General features: G+C 37.4%; 1 protein-coding gene and 1 long non-coding RNA gene across 3 annotated transcripts in view; one reads left to right on the forward strand and one right to left on the reverse strand.

Annotated features, from left to right (window-relative positions):
- Positions 1-17,241, reverse strand: part of LOC125238999 — a 118,315-nt gene that overhangs the window by 74,271 nt on the left and 26,803 nt on the right. The window lies entirely within an intron of this gene.
- Positions 14,223-15,495, forward strand: LOC125240343. Its single transcript, XR_007178641.1, has 2 exons — positions 14,223-14,414; positions 14,573-15,495. It is a non-coding gene; the product is annotated as an uncharacterized LOC125240343 (long non-coding RNA).

Below are 17,241 nucleotides of genomic sequence, written 5' to 3' on the forward strand. Positions count from 1 at the left end.
ACTGGTAAAACCTCTCTTGATTCTTCGGAAACAGATAGCAAAATTGCATTTTATCCAAAGAGTGCAAATCAATTTCATACAATTTTTTACTCGATGTCTTAAGCTAACTGTTATAATTTACCTTTAAACAGTGATTTTGAATCCTAAATATTGAATAAATTAATATTTTGTTCGAGTTGATGTGGTGAAAATGTACATAAAATATGAATAATTATTTTCATGACAAGATCATGTGTTGCTAAGACAAACATTCGTGTACAAGCAAATAAGTAGGCTATATGAGAAAAACTACTAATTACTAAATAAAATAAAAGTATTAGGTAACTGCCATCGAGCTACATTTATGTGCTGTCCCTACCCGCCTCAATAGTAACCATAACGTCCTTGAACTTTTTCTTCCGCAACAACAGTTTAGCGGCAAGAGTACATACACCGACAGTCGACATACATACGGACGCCATTGTCTCATACGATGCTATCGCTTAATGGGGGGTTTGGAGAGATTTACTATCGTATGTGAGAATGGTTTCGTTTACTGCGGGTAGGAAACAGACCTTTCGAGAATAAGTCGATTGTGTGAGTTTTATTTTGACAGGGTATGTTTTTAGGGTTCCGTACCAAAAAGGTACAACAGGAACCCTTATGGTGCGACTCTGTCCGTCTGTCTGTCCGTCTGTCACATTAAATATCTCGAGAACTACTTATGCTATCGATATGAAATTTGGAATAGTTATAAACATTGTGAACCTCTACAAGTTGAAAGATTTTTTTTTTTAATTAATTAATATAAATGATAGAAAATGGCTAAAATAAAAGGGGGTCAAACTGAAAATTTCAAGTAACTAGGTCAAGTGGGGTATCGTTATAAAGGCTCAAACTGTACATATCAAAACTATTTTTTATAATTTTTTGGTTGTGGAAAAAAAATGTTTTTTGAAGGAAAATGTAAAAAAAATACCGTTCCTCCCCCTTATCTCCGAAGTTTACCAACATAAATTTATGAAATTTTCACCAAACATGGCTATTATAATGAATATTACAGGAAAAATAAAATCGTACACGTATCTTGAAAACTTTTTTTTTATTGATAAAAAACCTTTCAGATTTACATTTTCAATTTCAACACCCTTGCAGGTGTTTATTTTTTGTAGTATCTACTACAAAAAAAAAACATACCCTGTGCAAATGCAGATCTCTGCATTGCTTCGTTGACTATATCAGTATATTGTCTAGTAAATCTAAAAGTAGTATAAACGTAGGGACGCAAAAATATGTATCAAGGTACTCTACCTTTTGTACATTGCAACAATAGCACATTTGCAACTTGTACGTAACTTACACGCTATTCATTACGGCAATGTTACATTTACAATATACCAATAAGTTTGAAGTTTTATATTGTATTAACTTTTCATAGATACCTTTTAATAAGTTACAAATGTAACATTGCTTTAAATAACTCTTGTGAAGTTCCTTGCAAGTTTCATTTCTGTACATTGCAACAATAGCACATTATGCAACTTGTACGTAACTTACACGCTATTCATTACGGCAATGTTACATTTACAATACACCAATAAGTTTAAAGTTTTATATTGTATTAACTTTTCACAGATACCTTTTAATAAGTTACTAATGTAACATTGCTTTAATAACTCTTGTGAAGTTCCTTGCAAGTTACACTTGTAATGTACCTAAAAGTAGCTCTCATAATGTTTCATTTGAAACTTCTGCTATGGTTATATTTGGTATGTTGTGTCAACGAATCACTGGCAGTTTATTCGTTTAGTGAAATAATAATATTGCTGCAATTTACTAGATGCACGTTTTGTGCAAGTCACTCGTGAACCGTTCACACAATATTTCATAGGGATATTTCAGGGAACGTGATTTTTGTGGTTGGTAGGACGTCGCAAATATAACTGCACGCAAGGTGCTCTGCAATCTTCGTGAGCCTGAGCGAGCCTCGTGCGGCTGCCAGCTGCCGGTTCAAAGAGATCTCGCTTGATTCGATCGCGATTCGATTGAAACAAGCTAGATTCTCTCCAAAATCCGACAGCCAAAGGCTCGCGCGCGAGTATGCTCGACAGGTTCGGATCCGTGCGCAGCTTACAGATACTTCCCAGCATAATTTTAATGATTATGTATGATCAAAATAACTAGAAACGAAAAAGTCAAACTTAAAAACTACCTCACACAAAAATCATTGATTGTAAAACAAAAACATGGATATACAGACAACATAATTATTTTATTTGAAGTTTTTTCTTCAGACCGCAAAAACAGCACCATACTAATGAAAAATGATATGTATACTTATGTAGTGTTAGACATTTGAATTGAACATATGTTATCATAATACACACAAACACTATTTTAAAACACTGCGTGAATACTACGACGGTTAAGAGCCCGCAGGACCCGAGCTCCTTCTCATATTTGAGGAGAATACACCCGTCGCGCTGTAGAGGCGTCACTAAGGCCGTTCGCACACGCACCTACTCCTCGCCTCAGGTGACATACCTGCAAAAAATTAAATTCATTAAATCTATAATTCTGATTGTACACGTGAAACATGAGTTTGCCGCTGATGAGATGAAGGATTTATGATATTTTGTATGATTTAACTTTATTGATTATTATTACACACTATCGTTTATTACACACTATTTATGTCACACTTTCGTTTTCTATCGACCCCTTATTTGCCAAGAGTGGCACTGAAACTTGAGTAGTTTCATGTGCTCTGCCTACCCCTTCATGGGATACAGGCGTGATTGTATGTATGTATGTATGTATGATTATTATTATTATTTGCCTGAGCGCTTTTGGAGCTCGCATCCTGCACAGTCTCCAATACGTCTGACGATTTCTTAGAAACTGATAAGTCTTCAAGAGGATACTTTGCAATTGTGGTTTTGTACATGGAATTTTCCTGTACTTAAAATATTTTATACCATACAAAATTACAAATGAAGCATTAGATAATTATAAGAAACACATTCGCAAAAGTAATTTTTAAATCCCCCTGCCTGTGGCCTGTGTGGTGACGGGTTAAGAATTTCACCACCCCCTTTCTTCCCGTGGGTGTCGTAGAAGGCGACTATGGGATATGGGTTAAATTGTGGCGTAGGCGAGAGGCTGGCCACCTGTCACTGCAATATCACAATTTCGTTTTCTTTCAACCCCTTATTTGCCAAGAGTGGCACTGAAGCTTTAGTAGTTTCATGTGTTCTGCCTACCCCTTTATGGGATACAGGCGTGATTGTATGTATGTATGTATGTAATTTTTAAATCAAATTTCTATTGAATATGTCTGATAGCGTGCATTAGGGTAATTTCGAAAGTCACAGAAAAATCACCATTATTTCCATCATCATATCAATATTCCCCTTTCGAAATTACCCGAGCATTTCTGTGCTTCGAAATTACCCCAATGCACCATGCTAAAAGAGTTGACCGTGACGTCACTAAACACAAATTCCTACTATTTCCATAATTAGCAAACTTAAAAAGAAGCTGATTTGTGTGCTACTCTGCGGAGGCGGCACCATAATGTTAATGAAATGCAACTAAATGTACGTATTATGTTTATGACTGTACCTCAGCAGTTCTCGAAAAGTTTATACAAAAATTAAGGGAAAAGTTAAATTTGTTTTTATTAATTCCTATTTTGTTACCAAGATTTTGTTGATAAATTGAGATTTTATTAAGTTTTATTTCGTCATTAGGGTTCTCTAGTATCTATATTTTCTTAATTATAAAAATTATCCTGTATATATCTTACGAAAGTCGAATTATATTACAAAATGTTGGTAACAAAATAGGATCAATTAAAATTTGCTGACGTGGCATTGTACAAAGTTGACGGGAATTGCTGACCTATACTGCCCCGCTAAGCCGAGTGGCGCTATCTCAAAACCAAATGATTTTGGAAATGGAACTGTCAGTTATAGATCCATACTAATATTATAAATGGGAAAGTGTGTGTGTCTGTTTGTTTGTCCGTCTTTCACGGCAAAACGGAGCAACGAATTCGAACGAATTGACGTGAACGAGTTGACGATTTGACGTGGTGATTGATTTTTTAAGTGGATATAGTTGAAGGGATGGAGAGTGACATAGGCTACTTTCTGTCTCTTTCTAACGCGCGCGAAGCAGCGGGCAAAAGCTAGTACTTTATAAGTTATCTGTGGATTTCCGTTTGAGATAGCGCTTTTCGGCTTTAGGAGGCCAGTATAGGGGGCAACGAAATAATGGGCTTTGAGCGTGGAAGGGACATATCTCCGTCTCACTTACCTGTACACCTCCTGACATAATAGCTCATAAGCAGGGAGCGTACTTTTCATGCCGATGACATTAATCTGACATCACGCTCCAAATTGGGTGATCCCAAATAGTTTATTGTAAATTATTAATCATTACTCGTCAATTATTTTAATCATATACAAATTACTTCAAATACAGTAGTCCATTTACATGTGGCATAAATAATACCTACTTGAAATGTGAAACGTGAATAAAATTATTTGATTTGTTTTTATAAATAAATTTAATTAAATAGTATTGTTAACAACACATTACAATAAATACGTAGAAAAGAGAATTTCTCTCTAACGTAAAGCACACCATCCTTCTTGCATTTATTACCATGCAAATAAATTCATAACTTAAAATGATATTGATGACTAATGATTAATAATTAACAATGATACAATTTGTGATCACCCTATATGGAGCGTGACGTCAAATTGATGTAATCGGCACGAAAAGTACGCTCCCTGCTCATAAGGTTCAGGTGGAATGCGGAACTACTGAAAGTACATAAAATTACTAAGTTGTAATGATTTTTTCAATACGTACATAATAAAAGGCATTTGTACGTCAATTTCCATAAGAAAAAGTAGATAATGTAGATTCTATCTATGAGTACCGATACAATCAAAGCCCATTATTTCGTTTCCCCCTATAGGTGCAGTCATAAACATCATACGTACATATTGTACGTTATACGTAATTACGTACATCATTTTACCATAGTTAGTTGAAGTTCATTATGAAGGCATCGCCGCCGCGCCGCAGAATAGCACACGCTGAATTTACTAAAAGGAAAGTAGACTTCCCACTTAATGCTAGTTAGTTACACTGTCCAGTTTTTGGACAACTATATATATTATAAGAGTGACCCACATGTCAGTGCGCTCCCTAAGCGTATTCAAGGCTCTCAAATTTGTTGAAACATGGTCTACAATAAATTTAATCGACTTACGAGATTTGTTATTAAGAGTAAAGTCTAAAAAAACCGGCCAACAGCGTGTCGGGCCACGCTTTCCGGCCGTAGTTTGCCGTATTTTTCTCCAAAACTACTGAACCTATCAAGTTCAAAACAAATTTTCCTAGAAAGTCTTTATAAAGTTCTACTTTAGTATTTTTTTTTATATTAGGGTTCCGTAGTCGTAGTTTCGCCATGTCTGTCTGTCCGTCCGTCCGCGGATAATCTCAGTAACCGTTAGCACTAGAAAGCTGAAATTTAGTACCAATATGTATATCAATCACGCCGACAAAGTGCAAGAATAAAAAATGGAAAAAAATGTTTTTTTTAGGGTAACCCCCCTACATGTAAAGTGGGGGCTGATATTTTTTTTTCAAACCAACCCCAACGTGTGATATATTGTTGGATAGGTATTTAAAAATTAGTAAGGGTTTACTAAGATCGTTTTTTGATAATATTGATATTTTCGGAAATAATCGCTCCTGAAGGAAAAAAAAGTGCGTCCCCCCCCTCTAACTTTTGAACCATATGGTTAAAAAATATGAAATTTTGAACTTGATAGGTTCAGTAGTTTTTGAGAAAAATACGGAAAACTACGGAACCCTACACTGAGCGTGGCCCGACACGCTCTTGGCCGGTTTTTAGGGTTCCGTAGTCAACTAGGAACCATTATAGTTTCGCCATGTCTGTCTGTCCGTCCGTCCGTCTGTCCGCGGATAATCTCAGTAACCGTAAGCACTAGAAAGCTGAAATTTGGTACCAATATGTATATCAATCACGCCAACAAAGTGCAAAAATAAAAAATGGAAAAAAATGCTTTATTAGGGCACCCCCCCCCCCCCCCCCCCTACATGTAAAGTGGGGGCTGATATTTTTTTTCATTCCAACCCCAACGTGTGATGTATTGTTGGATAGGTATTTAAAAATGAATAAGGGTTTACTAAAATCGTTTTTTGATAATATTAATATTTTCGGAAATAATCGCTCCTAAAGGAAAAAAAGTGCATAGCCCCCCCCCTTAACTTTGGAACCATATGTTTAAAAAATATGAAAAAAATCACAAAAGTAGAAATTTATAAAGTCTTTCTAGGAAAATTGTTTTGAACTTGATAGGTTCAGAAGTTTTTGAGAAAAATACGAAAAACTACGGAACCCTACACTGAGCGTGGCCCGACACGCTCTTGGCCGGTTTTTTTTTAAACATATTATGGTTCAAAAGTTAGAGGGGGGGACACACTTTTTTTCCTGTAGGAGCGATTGTTTCCGAAAATATTAATATTATCAAAAAACGATTTTAGTAAGCCCATATTGATTTTTAAATACTTATCCAACAATATATCACACGTTGGGGTTGGAATGAAAAAAAAAATCAGTCCCCACTTGTGTCGCTCAACTTCAAACGTGGGTAAATCCATTTTGCTATAAGGTTAATTATCTTTCAGATCATATTACATTTTATATAAAATAAACCTTTTAGCAGAATGGATTTACCCACTTTTGAAGTTAACACTTTCGCAACCAGGCTAAATTTCGAACAATACCCCAGAAACCGACAGTACCCGATAGTCGGGCAACGACGTGCAACTCAATGCCGGACGCCGCGAACCCGATAGTCGGGCAAGCGGCGGACGCTCAGGGCTGTGCCAAGTAACTTTCGTATACGTGCATAAAATGAAAGAGTGCGTAGCACAATGTCGAAAATCAAATGTTCTAAGTACGAAATTCCGAAAGACATGACATCGAAAATCAAAATTGCTAATGTACGAAATTCCTAAATTCAACAGTGAAGTTAACTCCTCTTCGCGTAATTGTGGCTGAGAGTTGTGCTCATCAACTACTGCATCCTCGCCGAATATATTTATTAAGTCTCGCTCAATGTCATCAGGACCACGAGCATTCGCCATCGTCGTAGTAGAAACAACCAAATTAATTATTAATTCCAATCAGAGGCAAAACCACAAAGTCCAGTAAGAAAGCAGAAGTCACAGTTGTCCAGAAACAAGCCGATAGTCGTCAAAATAAAAATTAACACAACACAACAACGTCCAAAGCACATCACAAACCATTACCAAAGACCTATATAACTCCATCTAGACGGATAAAGTCTAAGAAAAAAACGTACCTCAATACCATATAGATAAAGCAGTGGTGACCTAGATGGCGTTACACCTTTGGGGTAGGCTCAGCTAGATGGCGCTAATATTAAAATTTGACATTTTAAAACATATCAAGCTCAGAATATGGGCCAAATTGTCAAAACTGAGGTTCAAAAGTTTTAAGCCTGTGTGGAGAGATGGCAGTCTATGCACTGTGATTACACATTTTGCTTTGACAGTAACGCTCTTTAATACTCGATCCTCTTTGCCATTACGGAATGGCTCAGATTGCAAATTTTACACCGTGACCGGTGTGAAAAACCCGAGTCGCTAACTTCAAATAGATATTTATTTATTTATTTATTTAATATTTTATTCAAAGCTACTTGTTTTGCTTCCACGCAGTTGCTATTTTATGACTTACCTATTGTCTTTTTCTGAGAACTGCCGCTTAGAAATTAGAATGTTGTTAGGTTCTTAGTTGAATTTTTTGGTTTATTTTTCTCCGAATTTTGTTTCACTAAAATAATCCTATGAGTACCTACTTTATCACTCTTAAATATTCGTAAACACAAATTAGGTTGTACGATTTACGAAAATTCTAACTCCTATTGATACATACCCGTGTATGCGATTTAACGTAACCAACTAATAAGAATTATTATTTTGTAATCGCATTAGGTAAAGTAAATAGAAATACAAAGTGAATTAATAAATATAATAATCAACTGTACCAACTTTTCGACCACATAAGTACATTATAATCAGAAGACAGTCAGTGGCAGCCCTGAGGTAGCGAAGATGCAAAGCTTGCCCGACTATCGGGTACGTTGGCGTCGCGTGAAGGTTTATAGCTCTTGCTCGACTATCGGGTATGCCGGCATCTGAGTAAAGTTTACGAGTACCCGATTGTCGGGTACGCGGTGTCCAATGTGTTAAGCGACACACTTTACATGTACCCTAACAAAACACTTTTTTTCCACTTTTTATTTTACCACTTTGTCGGCGTAATTGATATACATATTGGTACCAAATTTCAGCTTTCTAGTGCTAACGGTTACTGAGATTATCCGCGGACGGACGGACGGACAGACAGACATGGCGAAACTATAAGGGTTCCTAGTTGACTACAGCACCCTAAAAATGATGTGAGGTTGAGATGATTATTTATCAATACATCCTTATTATAGGCTACTTTCCTTCTAGTCAAATCAGCTTCTTTTTAAACTCTCAAAACGAATTTGAATGATTTGCTGATATGGAAATTAAATGAAAACGTGTCGACTGACATCAAGGTCAACTCATATGATCATTATAAATTTCAATGAGACTTCTTAAATAGAAATTGGGTTTAAAAATATGGCAGATTATTTTTAAAGGCAATTTTTATTTAAGTTTTGCTTTGTCAATCTCCTTGCTCTCGTTATCACTACTGTCATTGTCCGACATTTTGTATTTACTGAATAAAAATACAGAAATAAATAAATGAAGAGAAGGGTAAAATGTGCAAGCTAACCAAATTCCATCGGGCCAAACAAGGTGAGTGAGTGCACTGTCACGATGACACATGGATCTGCAGTTGGAGAATGGCCTGGCACGAAGTAGCGGGGCTCTGGGCCACAACCATCTGAAATGTCCGGTACGTGGGCTATATAAAACAAGTGCAAATAACAGGGAGGGAGGTGCAGAAACAGTTAATGAGAAAACCCAGGAATATTTATGAACACACACAAATAATTTGCAATTAAATGCACCCAAATATCAAATGCTACGCAAACGCTACACATCTCTTAGGTTAATTAAGCTGAGCTCGGACTATCAAAGGGTCATTTTGGATTATTTACGTGACGTTTTTATACTTGGTACACAATAAAATACAAATATAAATGTTGTAGATAAGATACAAATATTGTACTCTCGACGGCTTTTTATTGTCAAGTTGTAATATCAAGCAATCACAACTGACTACATACCTAAGGGTCACTTGCACCACCGAAAATGGAGGGTTAACCCGAGGCTAACCCACCATTTCATATGGAATTTGACAGTCGAAAAGGGAATCAAAATAGACGTATAAATGCACAACTACCTTTCTAAGCTTGAGAAAGATCCGCCGCGTCATTTGCACCCGACGACTGCGTGATGACTTGATGACGTGGCACTGGGATAGACTTCATTGGCCATTGCTCGCAGGCCGGGTCCTGTTATTGATCGCCGACTTGTCCACGATGGCGGCAGATGATGGGGCATGGGGCAACAAAAAGAACCCTGAACCTGAACACAGTGAAAAATTATATTGAATTAGAATGTTTAAAATAAATCGCGTAATGCGCCATGTCGGTAGTCCGGTGGCGAGCCTTTTTTCTGTAATATGATATCTTGGGGATTCACGCCGATTCAGTGCGCGCCCCGAGACACGCAACGCTTAAGTGGGAACGCCAGAAACCAACCTAGTCCCACAATAAACTCAATAAGCTATCGAATAGTTAACTGCCACATAGGCTGTAAATGGGTAATTAAATAGCAAATCTCACCATTTTTCCGATCCGGTCAGCTAGCTTCAGCTAGCGGATTTATTTCCAAGTTCACACAGCAGCACAGCACGCACGACACGATAGAAGATGGCGGCATTGGCGTCCGCCGTTTTTTTTTAATTTATTTCCAGACCATGGATACAAGTCCTTCAGTCGCTCGCGGCGCGTCGCGGTCCGGGGTTGCCAACTCTAAAACCGTTCTCAGAAACAGAGGGAAAATTATATTTATAATATTCAGAGCCCGTAACTTTCATAATAATATTATTTAGTTGCGTCACCGTCAGTGGCGAAAATGCATATCGTGATTTCGCTAGGACGGGTATATACATATAAGTTGTATTTAATAAGAAACCCCCCTTAGTAATTAGTCTCTGGCATATAATTTATAAGTGTAGGTATTCAAAGAAGAAAATATTAATTTACGTGAAATGATCAATGAAGGATTTAGAAATTACTGACAAATATTATTTTGTATGTTTTAATGTTTATCTTTTAATATTTATTGTGATTTATTTTCAACACGGAGTAAAAGTGTAAAAGCATCTCAAATAAAATAATTATAATGTATTAAATGATAATGCAAGTTTGAATATACTATACTTATGACGTTTTTCAGTACAAAATCGTGCTTCGAAGTTTCGACCCAGCATAATATAATTCGCTTCTCGTTTTTCTTGAAACGAGTTTTAACTTTTTTTTCTAAAAACATAATTCTTGAAACGAGTTTTAACTTTTTTTTCTAAAAACATAATTCTTGAAAGATTTTACTTTTCACTTTTTGACATTTATCAATGAGGATAGTGAAACCTCAGTGAAACTAATCTCCATAGTGGCATCAACTCCCTTAAAAAGATCTTTTTTACTGAGTAAGGCTTCCCACAGACAGTCTTAAAAATTCATAATCTTAAAAAAAATTTGTATGCAATTGACACTGACAGATCTGTCAGTGTCTTGTCAGTGTCAGTTTGAACTGTCAGATTGCATACAAGTTTTTTTAAGATTATGAATTTTTAAGACTGTCTGTGGGAAGCCTAACAATTAGATTTTTTTTCAATTGATAGTAACTCTGAAGCTAAGCGATGTCCAAAAAAGTATAAGTAGGTACATGACAATATAGTCTCTAAAAGTGGTCAGGAATACACTGTTAAAATCTTTTGACGACGTTAAAAATATTTAGGGTCTGTTTAACAATGTCTAACTAAAGTATAGCTAATCAATAAATAAATTAACTGCGAGATAAAACATCCCACAGTTTGCGTTTTGGTCCAAGAGCTGGCAGGATTTTTGAGCAGGTCCTTGAGGCAACCTGGAAAGGTGCTCAGATGCTTCTCCAATCATAACCCACATCAGGTCTGCAAGTCTGGCAGCTTGGGAGTGGGGCTTTATCGAGCTATGAATTAAAGATTTAATTTTTGGGCCCAAAAAAGGTGTTTGAGGCAACCTGGAATTATTAAAAAGTGAAAGTAGAGTTCCTCAGAAGTCGTATAGTGTTCATGCCAGATAATTTGGCCGGGTTCTTCACCGCGCCAGAACCGTGCAAAGTGGTAAAAAAAATCCAAAAAAGGTTCTTGAGGCAATCTGTCATTTTTACCAGTAAAACATGAGGGTCTAAATAGCCATGAAAAAATAATGCCATGACATGAGGTGGGTGGGTGGGTGCCATGACGTACCCTGCCATTCGATCTTGAAAGTCAATTTTTTAGTTTTTCGTAAATAACTCGTAAACGGTGGCCCATAGCAAAAAAATATGTTAAACAGAAAATATCTATATAAAATTTCCTACAAGAAAGGTTATGTACGTTTTTTCGATAGGATCAATATATAAATGGACTAGTTTTTTAAAGGTGCGCGGGGCCCGAGGGCATTTGATTTTTCCAAAAAAATTTTTCTCATTCCTATTTTTGGACCCCGTTCTTACCACGTGAAAAATTTTAGCGCGCTCGGACCGAAGATAAAAAAATAACAATTCAAAGTCGGCCATTTTGAAATTTTTTAAATGCTATTCGATGGACCTCAGATAACTAACTACATACAACATTAGTTTAAGTACTTTTAACCTTTTTCCTACCGTTACGGAGCTATGGGGATTAAAAAAACCTCCATACAAATTTCAATCAGTCTTCAAAGGCCACCATTTTGAATTTTTCAAAATTTTGTTTTTGTATACTAATCTTTGGGCGACTGTACACGCATCTGCCAAGTTTCAGTGCGCTCGGACCATTTTGAAATTTTTCAAAAAAAAAAGTCGGCCATTTTGATTTTTTTAAAATGCTATTTAGTGGACCTGAGGTGACTGTATAACATTTGTTTTAGCACTTTTCACTTCTTTGTACCGTTACGGACCTGTGGTAATTAAAAGACAAACCTCCATACAAATTTCAATTAGCCCTCAAAGGCCGCCATTTTGAATTTTTCAAGATTTTCTTTTTGAATATAAATTTTGAGGCAACCTTCCACCCGTGTGCCAAATCTCAGCGCACTAGGACCATTTTGAAATTATTAAAAAAAAAGGTCGGCCATTTTGATTTTTTTTTAATGCAACTTTTTTCTACTCCGAGACCTGTATGACATTTGGTCGAGCACCCCCCGGCTATCTCTTACGGTTTAAAAGTTGCCATACAAAATAAAAGTGGCCAATTTTCTCACACTCGTAGCATTTTTAATTTTTTTTTAATTTCATTCGAATCAAGGCCGCTAAGAGATTCAACGACCAAAATTTGAGCACTCTACGTAAAGTCGGCCATTTTGAAAAAAAAAAAAGGCGGCGTCAAAAATTTCCCAGGGTCCTCACTGCCAAGAATAATGTTATACAGAATTAATCTACATAAACTTTTTTAATATTATGTAGATTAATTCTGTGTAACATTATTTTTGGCTGTGAGCCACCGTTTTTGAGTTATCAACAAAAAACGGCCCATGTAATCTATTTAAAAATACTTTCCAACTAAAAAAATTATCCTAGCGTAAAAACCTATATAACATTTCTTATAGGAAATTTTATGTAGATATTATCTGTTTAACATATTTTTTTGCTGTGGGCCACCGTTTACGAGGTATTGACGAAAAACGGAGCATGTAATCGATTAAAAAAAACTTTCTTACTAAATTATCCATTTATATATTGATCCTATCCAAAAAACGTACACAACCTTTCTTGTAGGAAATTTTATGTAGATAGTTTTTGTTCAACATATTTTTTTGTTGTGGGCCACCGTTTACGAGTTATTTACGAAAAACTAAAAAAAATGACTTTCAAGATCGAATGGAAGGGTACGGCTACGGACCCCACCTCATGTCATGGCATTATTTTTTCATGGCTATTTAGACCCTATCTTTTACTGGTAAAAATGACAGATTGCAACCGAACCCTAATAAAACTTATTATATTATATTATTATTTATTTTTTCCACTTTTTATTTTTGCATCTCAGCAAAAGCAAATTTCAGCGGTTTCCAGTCCAGGACGGACAGGCGGATGGACAGACAGACAGACAAATATGGCGAAACTATAAGGATTCCTAGTTGACTACGAAATACTAAAATAAGCGCCAAATTTGAAACATGGGCGAAGGTTTATTGTGCCATAGAAAATTTGAATTAGGCGCCTTTTTTAAACGACAGTATTTGCTTGGCCATAATTTTCTTTAAATAATTTTATTAATGTAAATGTTGCAAATAATTGTGAAAATAAAGTTATCGAATAATAATACTAAAGCCTGACCAGAAATATATGACTATTATTGTCAAGAGGGCGCTGTTTATTCTGATGTATGGGGTGACATTGCAGTTTAGTATGAAGAATAGTTCTCATATTATATTTCTCTCTTTATTAGGCTCTCAGGCTTTATCAATCTATGACTTTCGAGCCAATTCGTCACTACTTTTAAAAAATTTCGTATCTCACGCTGTTCCTCAAAGTTAAAACGCAGTAAGTCTATATGCATTCCATACATACTTACTACAATTTTCTTTTCATTGATAGACGAAGATATGAGTTTTTTTTTAAAGTAGTGACGAATTATTTATGTCTCCTGATTTTTAGGACACGTGTCTTCTGATTTTATTCAAATTGGACCTGGCAACACTGAAATAATGTCAGAATCTTTTCTTTGACATTATTTACAATTTATATTATTGTACATAATTGGTTTTTTCACTATTCTTAAGCTAAAAAAAACACCTGTTTGTCCTCCAAAGAATACCTTATGTACGTATGAAACATATTCTTTCTTCTAGTATGAATTGTACGCATATTGCCAAACTTCAGGTTTAATTAATATAATATTGTTAATCAAACTACCTCTTCTATTTTGCGGTGGATTCACAGAATGATTGAGGATTTGAGGGAAGCATGTTAAGACTGTGACAATATGGTCTTAAGGCAGCCGGCCTCATTGAGAACAAGAAAATATTCTGCTTCATGTAGCGGTTGTTATTTGTTAATATGACATGTCTCGGCAGTGTAGTGACTAGTGACCCTGTGCTTAATTAAGGCTTCAGGCTCAAATCATGGTGAGGGCATTTTTTTATATGATAAACACTGACATTTGTTTCTCAATAAATGTATTATTATACACGGTCAGAGTATAGCAAAAGGACTTAGAAAAATTTGTGAACAATTTTTTTTTTGTTTTTATGCAGTACTATTCTAAAACATTACTTTGTTATAGGTAAACCAAAATGTAAGCGGCCGGTTGAAAAAGTAGCAGAGTCGAAAATGGAAATTAATGAGCTGCAGAAGTAAATTTTAGAAGAATAATTCTCTTCTTTGTTGTATCCTTGTGGCTGAGGGACATGACGAATGAGGCCATTCTTTACCAGTGCTCTTCACGCCACTCAATCCTGGGCCCGGTGCATGCTAGCCTGCAGTGGTCTTTGTCAGAGATGTTATTGTGTCTGCCCAATGTGTGCCCATGCTGCCACTTCTTCACTTCCTTGCCGTGTCCTGTGATTATGGGAATAATATGCAAATAAAAACCAACAATGGGCCATCGAAGAACAGGAGAGGGCATGTGGGCCTTAGAGAAAGAGTTGTTAATGTTAAGACTAAATAAATTCAACAAATAAAATCTCAACTATAATACTGTCTTTGGTACACCCGCTACCATCGCGTCAAATAGTGAAAGTGCAGTTCAGTGTAAGCAAAGACAGTGTACAAGATATACCACTCACCTATGGCATTAGTGTTACTAGACCACATTAATACATAAAGACTATTTTTCTAAACTTGTCCAAAAATTTTATTAAAAAGGTGTCGGAACGCCTTACAGGTGTCTGGGGGGACCAAATAGCGGGTTCCTTCTTTGCTCAGAGGTTGAGTCTGGCGGTGCAAAGGGGAAACGCCGCAAGCATTCTTGGGTCTATGCCGGAGGCAGGGGATCTGAGGGGGTTTTTATATTTAGTTATAACCTGCTTGTGTTAGTTTTAGTCTTTAGGGTTTTAAGATTTAATTATAAGATTAAATATATTGTTCGTAGTTGTTGTTGAATAAGCAGTGTTTGTGTGTCTGACTAACGAAAATATAAATTCAGATTCTAAACGTCTAAACTTGTGTATAGCTCTGTGTTGTCTTAATAAATCCTATTGGAAACGCTGTTGTTGTTCTGATTAGCCAGGCCTAAACGGTACCCTTCACCATCTTATAAGAGTACCAACTATTGGGAACCTGAACCTAAATGACAGTAAGGGTCACTTGCACCACCGAAAATCCGAGGTTAACCCACCATTTTATATGGAATTTGACAGTCCACTAACCTTGAGTTAAGCGGGTGGTACAAGTGGCCCTTAAGGGAACGCTATCACACAATGAAGCTAGGAATATATTGCGCGGACGTCTGCGATTGCACGTGCATGACCGACAATCGATAGTTTGCACAATTCAGTGTATAATCATTATCCAGATCGCGTCCGCGGTCGAGACCCATAATATGTTCCTAGCTTTACCAGTTCCACAATATAATATATCGTCACTACTTTGAAAAAATCTCGTATCTCACCCTGCTTCTCAAAGTTAAAACACAGTAAGTCTATATGCATTCCATACATACTTAATACGATTTTCTTTTCATTGACAGACGAAGATACAAGTTTTTTTTTAAAGTAGTGACGATACAATATTATGTGGTATGTACGTGGCTTGGCCCGAACCCACTGATGCACACGCCGCTACGTATCAGGGAGGCAAGTATGGTCGCCCGATAAATGATAAGATAAAACATCAACATCGTTCATCGCTCGACCATACTAATGCCTGCCAGGGTGCACACGTAAGGCACCGGCCACATCAGAGCGTCGCGTGTCTCGGGGCGCGCAACGGACGTCGGCGCCACGCCACCTGAGTGTAATTCAAAAAGCGTCTCCTCAGTACATTTTGTATAGGAAGGACGTAAGGCGCGCCGCCAAGCGGCGCGGCGCGCGCCACGCCGCCGCCACGCAACCGGGGGCGCGTCTTAGTGACCGGCCACACCAGAGCGTCGCGTGTCTCGGGGCGCGCAACGGGCGTCCGCGCCACGCCGCTTCAGTGTAATTCAAAAAACGCCTCCTCAGTACATTTTGTATAGGAAAGACGTAAGACGCGCCCCAGGTGGCGTGGCGGCGGCGGGGCGCGCGCCGCGCCGCTTGGCGGCGCGCCTTACGTCCTTCCTATACAAAATGTACTGAGGAGACGCTTTTTGAATTACACTCAGGTGGCGTGGCGCGGACGCCCTTTGCGCGCCCCGAGACACGCGACGCATAAGTGGGAACGCTGCCTTACGTCCTTCCTATACAAAATGTACTGAGGAGACGTTTTTTGAATTACACTGAGGCGGCGTGGCGCGGACGCCCGTTGCGCGCCCCGAGACACGCGACGCTCTGGTGTCGCCGGTCACTAAGGCCGTTTTCACATTATCCGATCCGAATATCGGATGTCGGAAGGATTTTAATGGAAAGTAAACTGCATGCTGGGGATGAATCTATTGAGTGGTTCGTGATGGAGTCGTTGGATATCCAACATAGGTCTTTCAAAAGGTGTAGGGGTTTGAAATGAAATTCGTCCTTGATGTAACTTACCCTAAGACCGTTTTCACATTATCCGATCCGATATCGGATGTCGGAAGGATTTCAATAGAAAAAATCCAAGATGGCGCCGGTAATGTATGGGATATCGGTCCGACATCCGATATCGGATCGGATATTGTGAAAACGCACTAATACCTACCCACCGAGCAGTAAAAAAACAATCTGAAAAATCTAATAGGTATAGCTCAAAACATCTATTGTGTTTATAATTTGCCCTGATGTTATGCTATTTTGATACGGGTAATATTTATAGATTCTAAAATAGATTCATTAAAGGAAA

This window comes from Leguminivora glycinivorella, chromosome 1 (assembly GCF_023078275.1).
Source record: "Leguminivora glycinivorella isolate SPB_JAAS2020 chromosome 1, LegGlyc_1.1, whole genome shotgun sequence".
NCBI classification, from domain to species: domain Eukaryota; kingdom Metazoa; phylum Arthropoda; class Insecta; order Lepidoptera; family Tortricidae; genus Leguminivora; species Leguminivora glycinivorella.